This window comes from Microcebus murinus, chromosome 4, assembly GCF_040939455.1.
Source record: "Microcebus murinus isolate Inina chromosome 4, M.murinus_Inina_mat1.0, whole genome shotgun sequence".
NCBI lineage: Eukaryota > Metazoa > Chordata > Mammalia > Primates > Cheirogaleidae > Microcebus > Microcebus murinus.
This window is the reverse complement of record NC_134107.1, coordinates 115,278,470-115,289,743: the sequence shown is the minus strand read 5'-3', so window position 1 is coordinate 115,289,743 and position 11,274 is coordinate 115,278,470.

Genomic DNA, 11,274 nt, shown 5'->3' with positions numbered 1-11,274 from the left:
CTTGCTACCCAAAGTGCAAAGGGCATCGGTTGCTCCTCCAAACCCCCCCGCCCAGCAGACCGCGTTGTCCAGCCAGCCCCCGGGCCTCCCTGGGGTGCCCAGCACAAAAGTGCAGACACCCACCGGACCCTCAATCTCAGTTTTCGGATGTTTTTGCCACTCTAAGGACCCGCAGGCCAGCTGGGCCTTCGGGCAGGACAGAGAGCCCCGGAATCCGACCTGGAGAGCTGGGTGTACGTCCCCATGAGGAGGCGGTCCCCACCTCCGCGGCTCTCCCCTTGCGGGGCCTCAGAGAAGACACCAGGCTGGGCCCCCGCGGCACAGCGGGAGCACGTCCCCCGCAGGCCGCTTAGCGAGGGCGGCAGGCGGACGGTTGGGTTGCGCGAGACGCTGCGGCCGCCCTGCTACCGGGTTCCTGGGAGGGCGTCCTGGAACCAGCGTCCACACCAAGCCCTTGGAAGGCCCAGGCGACGGAGGAGCCGGTCACGCAGGGGCCGAGGACGGTGAGAGGCCGGGCGGGAAGGAGCATGTCAGGCAGGGGCAGAGGACGGTGACAGGCCGGGCGGGGAGGAGCCGGTCAGGCGGGGGCCCAGGACAGTGACGGGCCTGGCCGGGGAGGAGTGCCTCAGGCAGGGGCAGAGGAGACGGGCTGGGTAAGGGTTAGGGTTACAGTTAGGGCACAATTCACAATCGCAAAGACGTGGAAGCGACCCGAGTGCCCATCCATCCAGGAGTGCATTAATAAAATGTGGCGCGTGGACACCACGGAGTGCCATTCGGCTGTGAGGAGCAGCGGTGAGAGGGCACCACTCGTGTTCTCCTGGCCAGAGCTGGAACCCGTTCCAGTAAGCCAAGTATCCCAAGAATGGACACACGAGCACCACGTGAGCGCGCTCACCAGCAAATTGGTACGAACCGATGGACACCTAAGTGGACACAGAGGAATCGCCTTCATCGGGTGGGTGTCGGGAGGGTGGGGGGAGGGAATGGGCATCCACATCCATTAGGAATGGGGTGGGTGCGCACCCACTGGGGGATGGGCGCACTTGAAGCTCTGACCCGAGGGGGGAGGCGGGGAGAGGGCGATGTACCCGACCTTAACTTTGGTGCCCCCACAATACGCTGGAACCACATGAGAGGTAAATGAATAAGAACACAGGGGGGCACGGGCAACACATGTCACCTTAATACTTGGACTGCCATCATCTGCTTGAAGAGAGAGAGAAAAGAAAATGCACTAATAGAGATAAGAGACACTTTTTAAAAATAATGAATCCGAAGAGAAAAGTAAAAGGAGGCCTGTGGAGCAGGTCTGGGTGTGACTCCGGATCCCCCAACATCAGGTGCCACCACCAAAGATTCCTACGTGTAGCCCATAGAACCCCAAAAGCAACGGGACGAGTTCTGGTCACATACTCCCTCAAAATGACATCCTGGCCTTCTTCTGCAACTCCCTCCCCTCTCAGACTCTCAAGGTTTCCTCCAGCGTGTCGGTTCCCACAAAGCAGACTTTTGGTCTGAGACCTGACAGTTGTCCAGATGCCACGCATGCTGCCCCGTGGCGGCGGTGTCGCGGCTCGGGACAAGAGGAGGCCCCACGGTGCGGGCTGGGGCGCCAGGCACCGCGGCGGGCGCTGAGGGTGGGGGTGACCCCCAGCCCGGGCCTCCGCGGCGCTCCCAGAAAGGGGACAGAACAAGAGGCCAAAATAAAAAAAGAAGAAGCCTACGGCACCCGGTATTCCCAGGCCCGACCCTGCTTAGCTTCCGAGATCAGACGAGATCGGGCGCGTTCGGGGTGGTGTGGCCGTGGACGGCGGAGGGCGCCCCTGCCCCGCTCAAGAAGCCGAGCCTCTCTGCGCTTCCCCGCCGCCTCCTCCCGCCCCAGGCCCCGCGGGGGCCGGGCCTGTTGAGTTCGCCGGCCGGGTCCGGCGGGCTCCGAGGGACGGGGGGTGACGGGCGGGGCGGGGCGGGCAGGGAGGGGCGGGCCGGGGTGGGGGGCTGTCTCTCTACACACACAGACACACAGACACACAGACACCACACACGCACCCACACACACACACTCACACTCACTCACTCACTCACTCACTCACTCACTCACACTCACACAAGATGCGCCTCCACGGCTGGACTCGCCAAGGTGGAGCCCTTCCAGCCCCCCTCCTCTCCTCACCTGGCCTCCTTCACCTCCCCGCCCCCCACCCCCAGCGCGTCGCCCCCGCCGCCGCCGCCGCCGCCGCTGCCGCCAAGGACTGCGCACGCGCCGGGCGCTCGCCCTTTGACCCCAGCCAGGGGCCGCCCGCCCCCACAACCCCTTTCAGCTGTGCCCCCCGCCCTGTGGGTGGGCGGCCGCCTATTCCCCCGGGTCAGGGCTGGGGCACAGCGCATGGGGGAGGGGAGCCAGTGTATGGGGCATCTCTCTCTCGGGATGTGTCCCATGGGTGGGGTGGGGTGGCTTGGTCTGTGGGGCGCTGAAGAAATCAGTCCCCTCCATCCCCTACCTCTGGAAAACGCCCAAGCCCTTGGGGAACTGCCCGCACCGCTACCGTGGGGGCCGGGACCCTCCTCTGTGTCCTCCTGTGGCCCAGTCCAAGGGGCCTAGGCCTGGCCGGGGCTGCATTGGACCCCAACCACCCTGGCGTGTGGACTCGCCAAAAATCGGCGATTAGATATTGGATTCCAGCTTCATTGAGGTCATTTCACTAATGAGTGCACCGGAAAGAGTTTCCTAATCCATCTGTGAGGGTGGCAACTGAAAGAGAATTTTTTTTTTTTTTTTTTTGAGACAGAGTCTCGCTTTGTTGCCTAGGCTAGAGTGAGTGCCGTGGCGTTAGCCTAGCTCACAGCAACCTCAAACTCCTGGGCTCAAGCAATCCTTCTGCCTCAGCCTCCCAAGTAGCTGGGACTACAGGCATGCGCCACCATGCCTGGCTCATTTTCCTATATATATTAGTTGGCCAATTAATTTCTTTCTATTTACAGTAGAGACCGGGTCTGGCTCTTGCTCAGGCTGGTTTCGAACTCATGACCTCGAGCAATCCGCCCGCCTCGGCCTCCCAGAGAGCTAGGATTACAGGCTTGAGCCACCGCGCCCGGCCTGAAAGAGAATTTGAAAGCTGACAGAATAGGCGAGGAAAGGCATAGGAGATTTCCACACCCAGTAAGGAAGCCTTTCCCGAAATGGAAGAAAGAAAGGAGCAAACAGAGACACCGGTAGCCCGCCCGGATCAGAGTCTGCCCCTGAGAGAAAGTACCCTGACCAGGTTCACCCGTGGGTGGGTGGCGAGCTAGCGGCGTTCGGAAGAGCGAGGCCCGCAGTCTGTGCAGAAGACACCTGCACTCGGGTGTGTGTGGCGGCACAATTCCCAAGCAGCTCCAGATGTTAAACCAAGGAGAAGCCAGGGAGTTCCCAACGCCCCAGGTGTCCTCAGCCCACGACTGGCTGCTGTGGGAATGCGAAGCCCGGCTCCTTGTCTCAGAGCGGGACAACCAGGAGGTGTGATGTCCACCCCGGGGCTCCCAGGAGGATCAGGCTGAAGCTGGGACTTGGCCTGAAAGTGTCCCCTCGCATGGCCACCCCCTTCCCCTTCCTGCACCTCTAGTCCTGGTGCCCCTCCATCCAGGGGCCAGACCTTAAAGAGTCACCCGCAAGAGAATCCTGGTCCCAAAGGAGCCTTCTGGGGGACCCGTGCTGAGAGAGGTTGTGGGCATGGCCCGCTGGGACTCTGCCCGACCCAGGGCTGAGAGATGCAACCTCCCAGCTCTGGGTCCCTGCAGGAAGTGTTGGCAAGCACAGGGCCAGTCCTCCAAAGGCCCAGGTGCAGGGAGCCCAGGCCAAGCATCCCGTGGAAGAAGCCACATGCCGTGCCACCCCGGGAACACGACTGCAGGTCACGGCCCCCCCCTTCCTCCTCCTCTTCCTCCTCCTCCTCCTCCTCCGCCTCCTGCCCCCCCCCCCCCGACTTGGTGCAGGGATCAGAGACACCTCAGACACTTGCTACCCAAAGTGCAAAGGGCATCGGTTGCTCCTCCAAACCCCCCCGCCCAGCAGACCGCGTTGTCCAGCCAGCCCCCGGGCCTCCCTGGGGTGCCCAGCACAAAAGTGCAGACACCCACCGGACCCTCAATCTCAGTTTTCGGATGTTTTTGCCACTCTAAGGACCCGCAGGCCAGCTGGGCCTTCGGGCAGGACAGAGAGCCCCGGAATCCGACCTGGAGAGCTGGGTGTACGTCCCCATGAGGAGGCGGTCCCCACCTCCGCGGCTCTCCCCTTGCGGGGCCTCAGAGAAGACACCAGGCTGGGCCCCCGCGGCACAGCGGGAGCACGTCCCCCGCAGGCCGCTTAGCGAGGGCGGCAGGCGGACGGTTGGGTTGCGCGAGACGCTGCGGCCGCCCTGCTACCGGGTTCCTGGGAGGGCGTCCTGGAACCAGCGTCCACACCAAGCCCTTGGAAGGCCCAGGCGACGGAGGAGCCGGTCACGCAGGGGCCGAGGACGGTGAGAGGCCGGGCGGGAAGGAGCATGTCAGGCAGGGGCAGAGGACGGTGACAGGCCGGGCGGGGAGGAGCCGGTCAGGCGGGGGCCCAGGACAGTGACGGGCCTGGCCGGGGAGGAGTGCCTCAGGCAGGGGCAGAGGAGACGGGCTGGGTAAGGGTTAGGGTTACAGTTAGGGCACAATTCACAATCGCAAAGACGTGGAAGCGACCCGAGTGCCCATCCATCCAGGAGTGCATTAATAAAATGTGGCGCGTGGACACCACGGAGTGCCATTCGGCTGTGAGGAGCAGCGGTGAGAGGGCACCACTCGTGTTCTCCTGGCCAGAGCTGGAACCCGTTCCAGTAAGCCAAGTATCCCAAGAATGGACACACGAGCACCACGTGAGCGCGCTCACCAGCAAATTGGTACGAACCGATGGACACCTAAGTGGACACAGAGGAATCGCCTTCATCGGGTGGGTGTCGGGAGGGTGGGGGGAGGGAATGGGCATCCACATCCATTAGGAATGGGGTGGGTGCGCACCCACTGGGGGATGGGCGCACTTGAAGCTCTGACCCGAGGGGGGAGGCGGGGAGAGGGCGATGTACCCGACCTTAACTTTGGTGCCCCCACAATACGCTGGAACCACATGAGAGGTAAATGAATAAGAACACAGGGGGGCACGGGCAACACATGTCACCTTAATACTTGGACTGCCATCATCTGCTTGAAGAGAGAGAGAAAAGAAAATGCACTAATAGAGATAAGAGACACTTTTTAAAAATAATGAATCCGAAGAGAAAAGTAAAAGGAGGCCTGTGGAGCAGGTCTGGGTGTGACTCCGGATCCCCCAACATCAGGTGCCACCACCAAAGATTCCTACGTGTAGCCCATAGAACCCCAAAAGCAACGGGACGAGTTCTGGTCACATACTCCCTCAAAATGACATCCTGGCCTTCTTCTGCAACTCCCTCCCCTCTCAGACTCTCAAGGTTTCCTCCAGCGTGTCGGTTCCCACAAAGCAGACTTTTGGTCTGAGACCTGACAGTTGTCCAGATGCCACGCATGCTGCCCCGTGGCGGCGGTGTCGCGGCTCGGGACAAGAGGAGGCCCCACGGTGCGGGCTGGGGCGCCAGGCACCGCGGCGGGCGCTGAGGGTGGGGGTGACCCCCAGCCCGGGCCTCCGCGGCGCTCCCAGAAAGGGGACAGAACAAGAGGCCAAAATAAAAAAAGAAGAAGCCTACGGCACCCGGTATTCCCAGGCCCGACCCTGCTTAGCTTCCGAGATCAGACGAGATCGGGCGCGTTCGGGGTGGTGTGGCCGTGGACGGCGGAGGGCGCCCCTGCCCCGCTCAAGAAGCCGAGCCTCTCTGCGCTTCCCCGCCGCCTCCTCCCGCCCCAGGCCCCGCGGGGGCCGGGCCTGTTGAGTTTGCCGGCCGGGTCCGGCGGGCTCCGAGGGACGGGGGGTGACGGGCGGGGCGGGGCGGGCAGGGAGGGGCGGGCCGGGGTGGGGGGCTGTCTCTCTACACACACAGACACACAGACACACAGACACCACACACGCACCCACACACACACACTCACACTCACTCACTCACTCACTCACTCACTCACACTCACACAAGATGCGCCTCCACGGCTGGACTCGCCAAGGTGGAGCCCTTCCAGCCCCCCTCCTCTCCTCACCTGGCCTCCTTCACCTCCCCGCCCCCCACCCCCAGCGCGTCGCCCCGCCGCCGCCGCCGCCGCCGCTGCCGCCAAGGACTGCGCACGCGCCGGGCGCTCGCCCTTTGACCCCAGCCAGGGGCCGCCCGCCCCCACAACCCCTTTCAGCTGTGCCCCCCGCCCTGTGGGTGGGCGGCCGCCTATTCCCCCGGGTCAGGGCTGGGGCACAGCGCATGGGGGAGGGGAGCCAGTGTATGGGGCATCTCTCTCTCGGGATGTGTCCCATGGGTGGGGTGGGGTGGCTTGGTCTGTGGGGCGCTGAAGAAATCAGTCCCCTCCATCCCCTACCTCTGGAAAACGCCCAAGCCCTTGGGGAACTGCCCGCACCGCTACCATGGGGGCCGGGACCCTCCTCTGTGTCCTCCTGTGGCCCAGTCCAAGGGGCCTAGGCCTGGCCGGGGCTGCATTGGACCCCAACCACCCTGGCGTGTGGACTCGCCAAAAATCGGCGATTAGATATTGGATTCCAGCTTCATTGAGGTCATTTCACTAATGAGTGCACCGGAAAGAGTTTCCTAATCCATCTGTGAGGGTGGCAACTGAAAGAGAATTTTTTTTTTTTTTTTTTTGAGACAGAGTCTCGCTTTGTTGCCTAGGCTAGAGTGAGTGCCGTGGCGTTAGCCTAGCTCACAGCAACCTCAAACTCCTGGGCTCAAGCAATCCTTCTGCCTCAGCCTCCCAAGTAGCTGGGACTACAGGCATGCGCCACCATGCCTGGCTCATTTTCCTATATATATTAGTTGGCCAATTAATTTCTTTCTATTTACAGTAGAGACCGGGTCTGGCTCTTGCTCAGGCTGGTTTCGAACTCATGACCTCGAGCAATCCGCCCGCCTCGGCCTCCCAGAGAGCTAGGATTACAGGCTTGAGCCACCGCGCCCGGCCTGAAAGAGAATTTGAAAGCTGACAGAATAGGCGAGGAAAGGCATAGGAGATTTCCACACCCAGTAAGGAAGCCTTTCCCGAAATGGAAGAAAGAAAGGAGCAAACAGAGACACCGGTAGCCCGCCCGGATGAGAGTCTGCCCCTGAGAGAAAGTACCCTGACCAGGTTCACCCGTGGGTGGGTGGCGAGCTAGCGGCGTTCGGAAGAGCGAGGCCCGCAGTCTGTGCAGAAGACACCTGCACTCGGGTGTGTGTGGCGGCACAATTCCCAAGCAGCTCCAGATGTTAAACCAAGGAGAAGCCAGGGAGTTCCCAACGCCCCAGGTGTCCTCAGCCCACGACTGGCTGCTGTGGGAATGCGAAGCCCGGCTCCTTGTCTCAGAGCGGGACAACCAGGAGGTGTGATGTCCACCCCGGGGCTCCCAGGAGGATCAGGCTGAAGCTGGGACTTGGCCTGAAAGTGTCCCCTCGCATGGCCACCCCCTTCCCCTTCCTGCACCTCTAGTCCTGGTGCCCCTCCATCCAGGGGCCAGACCTTAAAGAGTCACCCGCAAGAGAATCCTGGTCCCAAAGGAGCCTTCTGGGGGACCCGTGCTGAGAGAGGTTGTGGGCATGGCCCGCTGGGACTCTGCCCGACCCAGGGCTGAGAGATGCAACCTCCCAGCTCTGGGTCCCTGCAGGAAGTGTTGGCAAGCACAGGGCCAGTCCTCCAAAGGCCCAGGTGCAGGGAGCCCAGGCCAAGCATCCCGTGGAAGAAGCCACATGCCGTGCCACCCCGGGAACACGACTGCAGGTCACGGCCCCCCCCTTCCTCCTCCTCTTCCTCCTCCTCCTCCTCCTCCTCCTCCGCCTCCTGCCCCCCCCCCCCGACTTGGTGCAGGGATCAGAGACACCTCAGACACTTGCTACCCAAAGTGCAAAGGGCATCGGTTGCTCCTCCAAACCCCCCCGCCCAGCAGACCGCGTTGTCCAGCCAGCCCCCGGGCCTCCCTGGGGTGCCCAGCACAAAAGTGCAGACACCCACCGGACCCTCAATCTCAGTTTTCGGATGTTTTTGCCACTCTAAGGACCCGCAGGCCAGCTGGGCCTTCGGGCAGGACAGAGAGCCCCGGAATCCGACCTGGAGAGCTGGGTGTACGTCCCCATGAGGAGGCGGTCCCCACCTCCGCGGCTCTCCCCTTGCGGGGCCTCAGAGAAGACACCAGGCTGGGCCCCCGCGGCACAGCGGGAGCACGTCCCCCGCAGGCCGCTTAGCGAGGGCGGCAGGCGGACGGTTGGGTTGCGCGAGACGCTGCGGCCGCCCTGCTACCGGGTTCCTGGGAGGGCGTCCTGGAACCAGCGTCCACACCAAGCCCTTGGAAGGCCCAGGCGACGGAGGAGCCGGTCACGCAGGGGCCGAGGACGGTGAGAGGCCGGGCGGGAAGGAGCATGTCAGGCAGGGGCAGAGGACGGTGACAGGCCGGGCGGGGAGGAGCCGGTCAGGCGGGGGCCCAGGACAGTGACGGGCCTGGCCGGGGAGGAGTGCCTCAGGCAGGGGCAGAGGAGACGGGCTGGGTAAGGGTTAGGGTTACAGTTAGGGCACAATTCACAATCGCAAAGACGTGGAAGCGACCCGAGTGCCCATCCATCCAGGAGTGCATTAATAAAATGTGGCGCGTGGACACCACGGAGTGCCATTCGGCTGTGAGGAGCAGCGGTGAGAGGGCACCACTCGTGTTCTCCTGGCCAGAGCTGGAACCCGTTCCAGTAAGCCAAGTATCCCAAGAATGGACACACGAGCACCACGTGAGCGCGCTCACCAGCAAATTGGTACGAACCGATGGACACCTAAGTGGACACAGAGGAATCGCCTTCATCGGGTGGGTGTCGGGAGGGTGGGGGGAGGGAATGGGCATCCACATCCATTAGGAATGGGGTGGGTGCGCACCCACTGGGGGATGGGCGCACTTGAAGCTCTGACCCGAGGGGGGAGGCGGGGAGAGGGCGATGTACCCGACCTTAACTTTGGTGCCCCCACAATACGCTGGAACCACATGAGAGGTAAATGAATAAGAACACAGGGGGGCACGGGCAACACATGTCACCTTAATACTTGGACTGCCATCATCTGCTTGAAGAGAGAGAGAAAAGAAAATGCACTAATAGAGATAAGAGACACTTTTTAAAAATAATGAATCCGAAGAGAAAAGTAAAAGGAGGCCTGTGGAGCAGGTCTGGGTGTGACTCCGGATCCCCCAACATCAGGTGCCACCACCAAAGATTCCTACGTGTAGCCCATAGAACCCCAAAAGCAACGGGACGAGTTCTGGTCACATACTCCCTCAAAATGACATCCTGGCCTTCTTCTGCAACTCCCTCCCCTCTCAGACTCTCAAGGTTTCCTCCAGCGTGTCGGTTCCCACAAAGCAGACTTTTGGTCTGAGACCTGACAGTTGTCCAGATGCCACGCATGCTGCCCCGTGGCGGCGGTGTCGCGGCTCGGGACAAGAGGAGGCCCCACGGTGCGGGCTGGGGCGCCAGGCACCGCGGCGGGCGCTGAGGGTGGGGGTGACCCCCAGCCCGGGCCTCCGCGGCGCTCCCAGAAAGGGGACAGAACAAGAGGCCAAAATAAAAAAAGAAGAAGCCTACGGCACCCGGTATTCCCAGGCCCGACCCTGCTTAGCTTCCGAGATCAGACGAGATCGGGCGCGTTCGGGGTGGTGTGGCCGTGGACGGCGGAGGGCGCCCCTGCCCCGCTCAAGAAGCCGAGCCTCTCTGCGCTTCCCCGCCGCCTCCTCCCGCCCCAGGCCCCGCGGGGGCCGGGCCTGTTGAGTTCGCCGGCCGGGTCCGGCGGGCTCCGAGGGACGGGGGGTGACGGGCGGGGCGGGGCGGGCAGGGAGGGGCGGGCCGGGGTGGGGGGCTGTCTCTCTACACACACAGACACACAGACACACAGACACCACACACGCACCCACACACACACACTCACACTCACTCACTCACTCACTCACTCACTCACACTCACACAAGATGCGCCTCCACGGCTGGACTCGCCAAGGTGGAGCCCTTCCAGCCCCCCTCCTCTCCTCACCTGGCCTCCTTCACCTCCCCGCCCCCCACCCCCAGCGCGTCGCCCCCGCCGCCGCCGCCGCCGCCGCTGCCGCCAAGGACTGCGCACGCGCCGGGCGCTCGCCCTTTGACCCCAGCCAGGGGCCGCCCGCCCCCACAACCCCTTTCAGCTGTGCCCCCCGCCCTGTGGGTGGGCGGCCGCCTATTCCCCCGGGTCAGGGCTGGGGCACAGCGCATGGGGGAGGGGAGCCAGTGTATGGGGCATCTCTCTCTCGGGATGTGTCCCATGGGTGGGGTGGGGTGGCTTGGTCTGTGGGGCGCTGAAGAAATCAGTCCCCTCCATCCCCTACCTCTGGAAAACGCCCAAGCCCTTGGGGAACTGCCCGCACCGCTACCGTGGGGGCCGGGACCCTCCTCTGTGTCCTCCTGTGGCCCAGTCCAAGGGGCCTAGGCCTGGCCGGGGCTGCATTGGACCCCAACCACCCTGGCGTGTGGACTCGCCAAAAATCGGCGATTAGATATTGGATTCCAGCTTCATTGAGGTCATTTCACTAATGAGTGCACCGGAAAGAGTTTCCTAATCCATCTGTGAGGGTGGCAACTGAAAGAGAATTTTTTTTTTTTTTTTTTTGAGACAGAGTCTCGCTTTGTTGCCTAGGCTAGAGTGAGTGCCGTGGCGTTAGCCTAGCTCACAGCAACCTCAAACTCCTGGGCTCAAGCAATCCTTCTGCCTCAGCCTCCCAAGTAGCTGGGACTACAGGCATGCGCCACCATGCCTGGCTCATTTTCCTATATATATTAGTTGGCCAATTAATTTCTTTCTATTTACAGTAGAGACCGGGTCTGGCTCTTGCTCAGGCTGGTTTCGAACTCATGACCTCGAGCAATCCGCCCGCCTCGGCCTCCCAGAGAGCTAGGATTACAGGCTTGAGCCACCGCGCCCGGCCTGAAAGAGAATTTGAAAGCTGACAGAATAGGCGAGGAAAGGCATAGGAGATTTCCACACCCAGTAAGGAAGCCTTTCCCGAAATGGAAGAAAGAAAGGAGCAAACAGAGACACCGGTAGCCCGCCCGGATCAGAGTCTGCCCCTGAGAGAAAGTACCCTGACCAGGTTCACCCGTGGGTGGGTGGCGAGCTAGC